The sequence below is a fragment of the Procambarus clarkii genome, chromosome 77, assembly GCF_040958095.1.
Source record: "Procambarus clarkii isolate CNS0578487 chromosome 77, FALCON_Pclarkii_2.0, whole genome shotgun sequence".
In the NCBI taxonomy this organism is placed as follows: domain Eukaryota; kingdom Metazoa; phylum Arthropoda; class Malacostraca; order Decapoda; family Cambaridae; genus Procambarus; species Procambarus clarkii.
Window position 1 is genome coordinate 19827048 of NC_091226.1, and position 14491 is coordinate 19841538.

Consider the following 14491-nt stretch of genomic DNA (forward strand, 5'->3'; position numbering starts at 1 on the left):
GAAAAATTATTACAGACTATTTTACCTGTGCTATGAAGTGAATAAAATGTATATGTTGGAGAAGTGTTGTGAGTCATGTCGGGGAAAATTTTAATTTATTTCATCGTGTGTATAATGAACTTATTGGATGATTTCTTAGTTGTACACATATGGTGGGTGCATCCTCCAGGTCCTTGCACTAATGGAACCATTGCAATGATGCATATGGGGACATATGCGTGTTTAAGGAGGGGAGTGGTGTTGTAATCCACAAGTTAGTAGGAATTATTAGCTAGAGGATCATTACTACAACACTTAACGAATGATGATTTGAAGTACATGTAAGTAGACAGACTATGGATCACATATCTAAGAAAGGTCAATGGATTAAGACCGAAGCTGTTTAGCCAAATTAATAATTCCTGGAAAGAGGAATTATTCTTCGTCAGGCTTCTAGGATCAAGGTTACCGCTCTAGGGATAAGGTTAATCGGATTATACCTTCCTAGAGAGGCGGGGTGAAATGGTTGAGATAGATGGCTGACTGGAGTCAGTCTGATTGTGGGAGTTGAACTGGCAAGTCCTCTGGATCCCCGTTTGCGGCAGCAGCGAAGTGTAGCAGACAGCTATGCGAGAGCCTGTTGTGATCTTAGTGACCAAGTTAAGTCTGCAGTATGTGAGTATTGAATGTAAGACTAACCGGGTGTGGAGCATTGTAGTAATCATTCCGTATTAGGGACTTAGGCGGGAGTTACGAGTGCAAGTAGTGATCGTGGAGGTCAAGTGGTCTATGGGTATTGGAAGTGTATTGACCTAATAGAGTATGTTAATATGTATTTATTTGTCAGAGTCTATTCTTTGTAATTAAATGACAAAACCCGACGGCCTTTAAATACCTTCCATATGTTCATTCATTGTGTTCCAGTACAAACCTAGTGGTACGCCTCAAGGGTCTGGTGTGTGTAGGAGTATAGGTGGTAGTAACGGTTGCTGAGGCAAGGTGTTATGTGTTGTATAATCGCTGTATTCGGAATGAACCGGGGTTCAGCGTCACGACAACACTCCCCGGTTCTGCCAGTGGTGGACCTGCCGCTGATGTAGAGTGGTCACTCCCTGGTTCTGCCAGTGGTAGACCTGCCCCTGATGTAGAGTGACCACTTCCTGGTTCTGGAAGTGGTTCTTCCCCCACACAATTCAGATTAAATGCTGGTTACGGAGATCGAGAAAGGCTCGTTGACTTCATGCTCCACAAGGAAGATGAATGCAGTGTGCCATTTACTGAGTTTGAATTACTCACGGCCCTAAATAAAGGTAAAGCCACATCCCCGGTGAGGATGGTATCACTTAAGACATATTGCGTCTGCTTCCTTTAGTACCAGGGAATCCCCTTCTTGAGCTGTATAATATGAGCTATGTTACTGGGGAACTTCCTATCTCTTGGACCAACAGTATAATAATTCCAATTCCCAAGACAAACCAAGAAAATGCTTTCCACCCAATTTCCCTTACTAGCTGCATTTGCAAAACATTCGAGAGAATGGTCCTAAACCGTCTCCTCCATAGAATAAGAACCTTGCTATCCCCCACCCCCCCAGATATATGGCTTCATGCATTGAAGGAGTGTGCATCATTGCATCACCACCTTTCTTACCCTGCACACTGAAAAGTCATATACCACCTTCCTGGATCTCAAGTCTGCCTTTGATATTGCAAATCAACATGTTATCTTGAGTGAGCTTGCAAGAATGAATATTGGTGGTCGGCTTCTTTCTTGGATCAGGGGTTACTTATTCAGCAGGAAGTCATCTGTATTTTTCCAGGGGAATAGGAGTGTAACAAGAGACTTCGAACTAGGTACCCCGCAGTGAGGTTTCCTCAGTCCTACCTTATTTAATATCTTAATAAACACGCTGTTAAACTCTGTACCGAGCAAACCCAACGTCCACATCATTAGCTATGCTGATGATAAAATGATACACACCACTGGGTATGCTAACACGCAGAACACTCTTAACTCTGTATTAGACTCATTTCAGCAGAAAAAACAAAGATACTAAATCGGCGCCCACCCAGGCAGGGAGGAGCTGTTCGCAAGATGCAACTGTCTGATGGCTCCCAGCTTGACAATGTAAATAGATTCAAATACCTTGGCCTTGAGGTGCCACTGTATGGTCCTGTTGTATTCAGACTCTGTCGTCAGTATAAAGAGAGGCTCCGAGCTCTCAAGGCTGTTGCAGGTTATCACTCAGGCTATGGTGCCAATGTCAGAATTGTCAAAATGATGTACCTTGCAGACATCAGATCTTTAGTGGGTTATGCTGCACCTCTGCTTGTTTTGATGCCTGAAAGACAGCTAGGAGGGCTTGAAAAATTGCAGAACGAAGTCTTGAGGATAATCCTTGGGTGCCCTCGTACCACAAAGATACTTATCATGAGAAAGGAACTTAATATTAGGAGCGTTGTTGATCGTGTTACTAAAATTAACTGTTATATTGGTTTAAAAATGCTTAGGCTAACTCATCCTAACCCTTGCACAGAAGCCCTCCAGAATTTATTTATTGAAGGTCAGCATTGTTCCAGATGGATAACTAAAACTAAAACTAAACTCATAATATATCAGATTTATAATTTGTACCAAGACAATAACGGCACCTTCCCGCACCGTGGGAGATTACACCCTTTCCATTTTCAATCCCTCCCTTTGCACCCAAGAAACAAATTAGAGCTTTGTCCAAGCTTCGTCTTGAGGCAAAGCTCAATGCCTTAAAGCCATATTGATGCTCTCTCCACAGAGCATTCTCTCTCTCAAATTATATTCACTGATAGTTCCCTACACCGCACCACTGGTGCAGCTGGAAGTGCAGTTGTACTGACAATGGGCGATGGCTTATATTTTGAGTCCGGATAAACAACTGGGCCTCTACCCTTCAGACCGAACTATTTGCTTTGCTCCTTGCACTGAAATGTGTACAAGTCTCCAAAATTGATACATTAATTGTAAGTGACTCTTTGTCATTCTTAAATGTTCTCAACTCTTTAAGACATAACTGTAACATGCTCGTGTCCGAAGCTAGACACAAATACAACAAAATTAATAATGATGGTAACAGAATCCATTTCATTTGCAATCCATCTCATGTTGGCTTCCGAATGCATGGTAGAGCTGATAAGTTAGCCAAAGAATCTGCCTTTAAAGGAGACGTTGAATGTAACCTTGGATTGCCAATGAGCAATCTGAGAGCAGCAGTACACCATGAACTTTAACAAAATGTTGTAGATCTGAGACAAAGTGAAATCGACACCAGTAATTCCATCTATCATCTTACTATCATGCATGAGAAGCCACACATCTATGGTTCAACCAATAAAATCAGCAGACTCCTAGCTGTTACTACTGCTCGGCTTAGACTCAGTTACAAGTATCTCTGGGAATTCTCATTATCTGCCGATGTATACCTGACCAAATGTAAACTGTGTCAACAAAATTATTCGCACACCCTCCGTCACTATGTGATGGAGTGCAAAAAAATACGTGAATTCAGAGACAACTCTATAACCAATGTTCCAGCAATGTGTCAATATTTCATTCAAAAGGATATGCTACTAGAAATTTTATCCAAATATCCCCAGATTGCTAACTGTAGGTAGTAACTAAGTGACTGTAACCTATCCACCGCTGCCCACTGGATAAGGGGCGGTGTAACCTATCCTCTGCTGCCCAGTGGATGGGGGGCGTTGTGCAGGACAAACATATAAATTGTGACACTAGCTCTCCACATATGTCAGTTCCTTAATTTAGAAACTGTACTTGTGGTCGATCTCGAACCCATTGATGATATGACGACTTATACTGAATTTTGTAACTAGCTCATCAAGATTGTAACTTACTTTGCTAAATGAATTGTGGGGTTCAGTCACTGAGCCCATTATGTGCCTCTGTAACCCTTTTCACTACCGCCCGCAAGATGGGGTATGAGGTGTATAATAAATGAACTAAAGTAACTAAAATACACATATATAATAGAAACAAGTGAAGTAATAAAAAGGTTACTGTATTGAGACAGTAGGATCAAAATAATAATGCAGTAAGTTGCAAATGAGGAAATGAACAATAAACAAAATAGTGGGTTAAACAAGAAAGAAGAAAAAAAATAACTTAAAATGATAAAATTAAAAACTTTTCGAAAGGAAAGGCAGAGCTATAGCACACTTTGGTTATTAGATGAAACTATTAATCTTTATTAATCTTTGTTAAATTACCGTTCAAGCTGTCAATGCAATCAATCTATTAATCTCCCTCATCTCATTTTTTCCCATGCAATGTACATGTTATCACTTTATAAATTTTGCAAGAATTTACCTACTTAAAATTATATGTTAGATTAAGGACCTGCCCGAAATGCTGAGCATACTTTTTTTATTTATTTATTATTTTTACACGTAACACATGCAAATTAAATACAATAAAAACAATAAGTACATTATCAAACAAAACAAAACAATAAACCACTGGCCAGAAGGGCCGACAGCAAATTACAAACATGAGAAATGCAAGAGCAAGCATCAAAAGAGAAAACAATGTCAAACAAGCAAGCACAGTAACAGTACAAAACAAAACAGTATAAACAAAACAACTATCAAGATGTATAACATGAAACATAGCAAGAAAAACACAATAAACAACAAGCAAAACAAAAATAACAAACAGGTACAACAGTGTAATGCACTAATAAAACACCAGTGCAAGAGGTACATCACAGAAAGAAGACATGAATAAAAACACTCACACCAAACTAACCGCCTCGCAACAAACAAAGGGAGAGGCCAAAATTATACAATAATAACAAACAAGCACTCCATGCAATCAAGAAAACAAAACATCGTAACATACACAACAAACAAGCACCGGCCTGAAGGACTGAGAACAAACACATCATTGAGGTCATCATGAAATAGAACAAGAAAATCGCACAGCACACAACAAGCCAAAAACAACAATAAAAAACAATAATAAAAATAACAACAAAAACAATAATAATCAAAGATAATAATAAAAACTAATAAAAACAAACTAAAAAATAAAATAAAAATAAAATGAAATAAAAATAAAATAAAAATAAAAACAAAAATAAAACAAAAATAAAAACAAAAATAAACACAAAAAACACACAGTCAAGCAATGCATAAGTAAAACACACATGGCAAAATAAGAACATAAAAGCAAATACAGGAACAAAAAACTCCCTCACCAAAACACCGGCCTCACAACAAAGAAGGGAGAGGCATGGGCACAGAATACAAGGAGGCCATAGGGGCACACAACACTTCAGGAACAAGAAATCAGCTAACATATTTGCCCGGGAACAAGACCCGGGGGAACCACACATGGAACGCCTCCCAAAGCAGCCACCTTCCCCAAGAGGCTACACCCTCCACCAAACCTATGGAGTTTTTCCTCACGACAGCTGGAATAGGGCCGCCTATCGCAAACACGCCACGTCCCCACCATCAGGAACAGCAGGGAGGGTAGAGACACCCACACCCCTTGCCGGCGAAAACAGCAATCACCCCAAAACTGCCGGAGCGGTCACACGACACATCCACACCGCTCGGCAGCCCACAGGCGACTCCAATGCTGCGCATACTAGTGGCTTTACAAAAATGTTAACACCATGCTATGTTTTCTCACAAACCCAATGTACCTTCTTGTATATATATAAATAAATAATAATTATATAATTTATAATCTGATTATTCGGCTGTTATCCCACAGTCATCGAGGAAAGACCTGAGGTGTGCCTTAGTGTTTATTTCATAAGTTTTCCCAGCGTCAGTCTTCTTAGCTAGAATTTTACCATCTCGCACAAAACAATATTTAATTGATGCAATGGAATTTTTACGGATTCCATGCAGTTCAAAGAAGAGACTTTGTGTGATCCTGGTCAGACATTCATTCATTCATATAAACAGAGGTTTAACTAGAGACTACACCTTTGCTAAGGTCTGACTTGCAGGGGCAGCTATCTAATTCACACGATTTTTTCTGTTATTTTCACCAAATGATTTGGTACCACTCTATAAGCTGATTTGATGATTCTTGCTTGAATTGAATACTTCATCTCATTATGCAATTATCGGATCAAGATGGCAGCACAGTCTTTTCCGTCGGTTTTTTGGGGAAATCATTATCTCATTGTTGCATGGTCCGTGTCGGAGACGCCGATGACATCGCTCCACCCAGCTGTGATGGTTTGTTTTTGTTGTCAAGGGGGAGAGTCGGTTCCCCCCCCCCCCCCCCCCTCCCCGGTAGCCCCCGAGAGGGAGACAACCGCACTATTCCTGTTGCTGGCCTAGCTAGTTGGGTTATTCCTGATAGGTGTGCTATCTTTCTTAGTGGCCTTACTGGGCTTGGTGTTGGTTATCTTCATGAGATCTTGAGGTTATCTTGAGAAGATTTCGGGGCTTTAGTGTCCCCGCGGCCCGGTCCTCGACCAGGCCTCCACCCCCAGGAAGCAGCCCGTGACAGCTGACTAACACCCAAGTACCTATTTTACTGATAGGTAACATGGGCATAGGGTGAAAGAAACTCTGCCCATTGTTTCTCGCCGGCGCCCGAGATCGAACTCGGGACCACAGGATCACAAGTCCAGCGTGCTGTCTGCTCGGCCGACCGGCTCCCAAGGTATGCATGGTAGCAGGATAAATGTAGGCAAGTAAATGGGGAAGACTCGTCGATGTGGTAACAATGCTAGTTTCCTCAACTGTATGAATTCCTGCTTCCTCATACCCTTAATCACTAGACCTACTTGAATCACTGATAGTACTGTCACGGCTCTTAACCACATCTGGACTAACATAACCTCTCCACTTACTTCAGGGATAATCATTGACAGAACCACAGACCATTACCCCACATTTCTCCTAACCAACATTAACAAACAACCTCGAGATACAAGGAAGATAAGAGTTAGGCTGCACAATGAAACTTCTATAGACAATTTTATTGCTGCTGATGCAGCAATGAAATTTTAACTCATTTTATTGCTGAACTAGGAGACCGAATTAGGTAACATAGGGAACATCAACCTAGCAGTGCAAACATTTCTTCAGAAAACTCTCAGCCTTTATAACACCCACTGTCCTATGCTAACGAAACAAGTCACAACTAAAAGGCTAAACAATCCATGGTTTACAAAGAGAATACTTAAATCTATTGATAAAAAAAATCATGACCTTGATAAGAAGTAATAGTTAGGAGTCGTCTCCAAAGAATTTTCAAAGATTTACTCATCAATGCTGTCTAAAATAATTAGGAGAGCCAAAATAAAATACTACGAAAATAAATTCACCCAAATAATGGGCAACATTAAGTTAACATGGAGCACTATTTGCAATATTTTGGGTTAAATTTTTTTTTTAAATAAAAAGCCAATACTCCGATCCACTAACGACGGTTTGCTTTCAGCCTCTGATACTGCTATTGAATTAAAAAGGTTCTTCTCATCCATTGGGACATCCCTAACTAATGATATTCCATCCTCCCGTACTAATGTCAAGGACTACCTTACAGGTAGTCTCTGTATCTAATGCCTGCTAACTCCACTGATGTTAATGAGATAATTCTTTCCCTTAAAACAAAGTCTAATGCCCTTGCTGAGATACCAACTCTAATTTACAAAAAAGCCTCCAGATTTTTAGCTCCTGCCATTGCATTGCTCTAAAACACATAACGTGAACTCCAAACCTTTCCAGATATTCTAAAAAAAGAGAGAGAGTAACCCCAGTCCATAAATGTGGTGATGATACTGATGTCAACAACTTCAGACCTATATCAATTCTGTCAAACTTGTTAAAAATATTTGAAAAGCTAATCTACAAGCAGCTTTACTCTAATCTACCCAAACACAATATACATAGCTCTTGCCAATATGGCTTCAAACCCAAAACGAGCACTACTGATGCACTAATTAGTATGATTAACTTGATACATGCAGCTCTTGATAAAAATGAGTTCCCTGTTGGGTTACTTGTTAACCTACGTAAGGCTTTTTGACACTGTCAATCACCAAAACCTTCTTCTTAAAATACATCATTATGGAGTCAGAGGTCACTCCCTCCAATATCTTCAGTCTTACCTTACTGAAAGGCCCTAGTATGTTTCTGTGAATAATTCCATTTTTCCAACCCTACCCATCAACATTGGTGTTCGTCAGGGCAGCCTAATTGGCCCTCTCCTCTTTCTCATATTTATTAATAACCTTCCACATGCCTCTCAACACCTAAAACCAATTCTATTTGCTGATGACACAACCTTCATTTTCTCCAGTCCTGACCCTCTTGCTCTAAATGTCACAGTGAATACTGAACTAAATAAAGTCCATCTTTGGCTAACTGCTAACAAACTCACCCTTAACATTGACAAAACTTTCTATATTTTGTTTGGTAATAAATCCTCAATTCAAATTAATCTAAGAATAAACAATATCCAAATTAGTAACAGAGTAGATGGCAAATTCATTGGTGTTTTCAACGATAACAAGCTGAATTTCCAGGGACACATTCTAAATATATCAAAAAAAGTTTCTAAAACTGGTGACATTCTCTCTAAGATCAGATATTATGTACCTCGCCCTGCCCTGGTGACGCTCTATTACTCTCTCATCTATCCTTATCTCAATTATGGTATTTGTGCTTGGGGTTGTACTTCCCAAAATCATTTACGTCCTCTAATTACTCAACATAAAGGTGCTATTAGATCAATATCTAACTCTGGCCCCAGACAGCACTCGGCACCCTTACTCAAACCTTTGAATATGTTAGATATTAAGCCACTGCACATCCTCTCATGTGTACTCTATATATTTAAAACTCTGAACTGTAATGTCAATCCTGGCCTTAAAAACTTCTTAGAAGGTTGTAACAGAACCCATGGGCACCACACCAGAAACCAATACCTATTTGATATTTCAAGAGTGCGCCTTAACCAAACAAGAAATGCTCGACAACTCAAGGGACCCAGCATGTGGAATGACCTCCTTAATCATGCCAAAGGCTGTACCTCTCTCAACCAGTTTAAAAGTTGAACTAACTACTACCTAATTAGCTCAATGTAACCTACCTTAGTCTCTAAATGTCAACCCATGTCTTGCTATTCTAAACAATGCTGTTTGTTGACTAACTTGTACAATTGCGGATTTTTTCAATGTTCCCCCCATTTCTTCATTTTTTTTTTTCCTTTTTTTCAACACAATTTATACCTTTCTCCCAATTACTATTAAGTTTTAGTCTAAGTGTTTTTCCCCTACACCTTGCCGGAAACGCTATGCGTATTAGTGGCTTTAGGTATTGTATATACTAGCTCTATCTATAAATCCAACATTATGTTTGTAACTTTGCATCTATGTATGTACTTTTCCTGAATAAAATATTATTATTATTATTATGAACGTTGGGAACAACTTCCTCCAGGGAGCAACACTAATGAGGTCGAAATGGGATAACATGGGTTGGTCTTGTCATTTGTTTCAATCACATTTGGGTCACTGTGTACTTAGCTGCCTAGTGGGGATGCTACATCATCTGTGGGCAGCCGTGGGCTCAAGGAGCAGGTAACAAAACTGGAGGGGCGGCAGAGTCGTCAGGAGCGGTGAGCGTTCGTTGTTGGGTTCTTATTCTTAGGACTAGCAGTACCCGACCACAGCAACCTACCCTGTCCCCCAGTCCGCCCCATCATTTCCCCCTCACCCGTCTCCTCGGCCTCCCAACCATTCCCACTCCACCGTCCCCTCGTCCTCCCCACCATTCCCCACTCCCCCATGCCCTACTCCACTGTCCCTTTGTTCTCCCCACCATGCCCCACTCCCCAGTCCCTATGTCCTCCCCACCATTCTCCATTTCCCCATCCCCTCGTCCCCACCATCCCAAACTCCCCCGTCCCCTCATCCTTCCCCACCATTACCCCCTCCCTTGTCCCCTCGTCCTCTGCACCGTCTCTCACTTCCGTCACCTCATCATCCCCACCATTCCCCACTCCCTTATCCGATGCCTTCCCAAATAATCTGATGTTCCCATCAGAAAATTGGGAACATCAAGTGATCTGATGTTCCTATCATTGCAATATAAGAAAAACAGTTAAAAAAAATGAAATGAAAATATGAAAAAAACATAAAAATAAACTATTCTTACGCAATTAATGGTCTGGAAAAACAACACAGCTCAATTCTAACACAATTCACATAAAATAATTAAATCAAAATAAAATAAATCGAAATCTATGAAAATAAAATTTATCAATGCAATCAGAAACATTCAAATGGAATTCGTGATATATTTAATATAGCGTGCATGTTGCTATAATGTGCAACAGATGGCGCTGTTTTTCAAAAACGCATGTTTTTACCTGGCACAGGGGTGAAATCTATATAGTAGGTATATAAAATGATGCGCCTATTCGAATGCAACGTTGTGTCAAAATTTCAAAGCAATCGGTAAAGAGGTTTCAAAGATTTCCCTCACATGAAAAAATATAAAAAAACACAGTTTTTAAGAAGAAGCATGTTTTTTATCGTCACAGACGTGACATCAATATAGAATGTATATAAAAACATGCTTGGATGTGAATGGAACGTTGTGTGAAAATTTCAAAGCCATCCGTGAAGTACTTTCGGAGATTAGCGATTTTGAACAAACGAACATTTCCATTTTTATTTATATACTAGCAGTACCGGCCACGCGTTGCTGTGGCTCAGTCTGGTTAAATGGAAAGAAAGAAAAGAAAAAGCGCACGTTTCTAATATGTTTAATTTCACAATGCTTGTGGGTATACATTGTGGTTTTGTTGTTCCATTGTCTGTGGAGATATAGAGATTGTCTGGTTTGCCGACTATATAACACGCAACATATAATTGTCCATGTGAGAAGCAATCCGTGTCTAGATATAAACTGCAGAATTTTAAAGATTGGCCCTGAGCTTTGTTGACAGTGATTGCAAACGCCAATCGAATTGGAAATTACAATCTTTTAAACTGAAATGACATATCTGTTGGAATCATAGAAATGCGAGGAATGAGGACATCTTCACCTTTGAAAGGTCCTGTCAAGATTGTTGCTACTACGACGTTGCTGATTAATATTTTTACTGCAAGGTGTGTGGCGTTGCAAAGTTTTAGCTGGTTGATATTTCGCAACATGATAATTGACAAGCCGATTTTCAATTGCCATACGTGTGATGGTATCCCTGGCAGATCCAGTGAATTAAAAAAATTTGGATAATTAACTGCTTTATCTTCTTCCACAACAGTGTCGACGAACTTGTATGTGATTGCCTCGCTTGAATGTTCTTAAGTTCTTAGACGTTTTGTTCTTGGCCACAAGAATAGCTCGTTCACTTAGCCAGTCGTGATTCTTATAATTGGTTTGAATATTGGGAAATACTTTTTCAACCAGTTCTTCTTTGAACGTCATTAAATTGCAGAATTTATGAGGCAATGAAATTCGTCTTGAGGTCAGATCAACCGGCACATTTACGTTCCCTATCTCCAAAAATTGATGTGAGAATATCTCAGCTGATGGATAGTTTTGCAGTAGCAACATAACTACACGCATATTTGTAGTTAATTTAAATGTCTTTACGTGGTGCTACAAAGTAGAGTATTTCAGGCAAGCATTTATTTCGTTCGCTGGTGTCGACCGAGGAATTACAAGTAATATATGCCTGAAATCTACTGCAAGCAATATTATTGCGTTCCCAAATGGTCTGATTTTTCTACGCAAATCTTGCAATGATCGATCAAGAGCCTCGAGCGATTTTTTGTGGGGCATTGTGCATTCATCCCAAACAATAAGTTTGCATTTCTGCAATACTTTTCCCATGCTGGATGCTTTGGAAATGTTGCACGTGGGAGTTTCAATGAATTGCATGTTCAATGGTGATGTTCAAGCCGAAGTAGCAGTTCTTCCACCGGTTAGCAATGCCAGAGCAATTCCGGATGATGCAAGAGCTTAGGTTATGCCATTTTGGGATCGAAAAGCTGCCAGAATCAATATAATTAGGAAGGTTTTACAGTTCCTCCTGGCGCAAGAAGATTTCTCCAAACCCGTTATTGACAGTTTGAATTATTTGATTGTTAATGACTTTTCGCTCAAGCATTAGCCTAGGAATATTTGATTAAACATACGACAATAGATCACATCAAGAAGTCAACACCAGCAATCAATAGCCAATTAATGCACAACTATATTCTACACACTTCAAGACTCCGCACCAATATTTATTTATTTATTTATTTATTTATTTATATATATATATACAAGAAGGTACATTGGGTTTGTGAGAATACATTAGATAGTACAGTATTTACATTCTTGTAAAGCCACTAGTACGCGCAGCGTTTCGGGAAGGTCCTTAATCTAGCAGATAATTTTAAGTAGGTAATTTCTATCAGAATTGATAAATGATAAAGATACATTGCACGAGAAAAATGGGATGAGAGAGCTTAGTAAGTATATTAAAGCACATTGTTATATTAAAGCTCTGATTGATTACATTGACAGCTTGATTAGTAATTTAAAACAAGATTAATAGACACCATACAGCAGATTGACAGCACATATAAGACAGCAATGATCACAATGGTAAAGATGTTCAGATTGGGTACATAAAGATTGGGAGACTGGGTAGCAAAATATACAGATAATGTCGGAAAATCCGACACCATTTAATATATCATACAGATAATAGCTGTATTGTATAAACAAGTTACCCATAGAAAACGTAACTTGTAGTGGAATTACCGTCTAAAGAAAACGGGATATCATCACCACATACTATTATAATTCACCAGCTATTCTGCTGGGAATTGTTCTTAAATACATTAGTCTTTGGACTTTACCATCATAAAAACATCTTATATAAATTAACTTAATTATCAATATTAAAGTAGAGTAAATGTGACCCTTCTATCACTTTCTGAAATGTGGACAATGTAAGCCAGGCGTCAGGGGGAGGAGGAGGGCAGCCATTGTTGTGTCACCTCCGAGACGTGTGGAGCAAATTCGGCTCCTATCATTCTGGACAATGTCGGCCAGTAACGTCAATAGTATGGAGTGTTAAACAGCCATTGTTTATATTGAGACCAGAGGCTCACACGGGAGCAAATTCGGCTCCTGTTAAATTTACTTGGACGTAGTGTTATGGAAACCAAAGGTGTACCATTTTTCAACACGCTGTCTACAAATTCAAGTTAAGTGTCTATCCGAAACCCGTTTATCATTCATTTATGGCCATTAATGTCAGGATATAGGTTGGTCCGGTTAGAGCACGTGGAAGCCTCAAACTAAAGGTAATTAAGCCAGGTCTTCATGTTCCATGTAGAGTTTTCTCTGATATAGCTTGTCATATATAGGATTCTGGCTTCACAGCTAGCGCACTTTTGACAGGTCAAGACGAGGAAGCAAGATTTGTGCACCAGTTACTGGGTGATATGGAAGCTACCTCAAAGAGGATAATTTGGTGTCTACACCCTAGTTATACCTGGTGGACTAACCTGCTGTACTATAAGATAAGGAACCTCTTCAATGTATGTAGTTAATTTTGTAGTTTGATTGGCTGCATATATATATAAACTATTAAACCCCCCCTAATGTGTAGAGGATCGATTTGTGAGATTAAGAGATTATTGCAGAAATACAGTCCACTTAACATTATACAAATTGCTATCGAAGTATATAAATTAACGTAAATATAAATTCATATAAATTAAATAAATATAAATCTCACAGGTCGGTTCCCACAGATAAACAAGATTTATAAACACCATTCAGCAGATTGGCAGCACATATAAGAAGACAGCAATGATCACAATGGTAAAGATGTTCAAATTGGGAACATAAAGGTTAGGAGATTGGGTAGCAATAGATACAGTGCAATTTTAAGGCAAAAAGTGAAAAACTATGAAGATGAAATTAGGTAGTTTTTAGTATTGATTTTGAATGATGTAAAAGTTGGACAGCTTTTCAATTTAGTAGGGAGTGAGTTCCATAAACTGGGTCCCTTTATTTGCATAGAGTGTTTACACAGATTAAGTTTAACTCTGAATATCAAAGAGATATTTATTTCTGGTGTGGTGATAATGGGTCCTATTACATCTGTCCAGGAAGAGTTTCAGACAAGGATTTGCATTTAAGAACAGGGTTTTGTAAATGTAGTTGACACAAGAGAATTTCTGGAGTGAGATTATGTTTAGCATGTTTAGGGAGTTAAACAAGGGGGCTGTGTGTTGTCTGAAAGCAGAATTTGATATTATTCTGATAGCAGATTTTTGCTGGGTGATGATGGACTTGAGGTGGTTTGCAGTGGTTGAACCCCGTGCACAGATACCATAGTTGAGATAGGGATAGATTAGTGCATAATATAGAGAGATGAGAGCAGAGTTAGGTACATAATATCTGATTTTGGAGAGTATACCAACTGTTTTAGAGACTTTCTTAGTTATGTGTTGTATGTGGGTACTGAA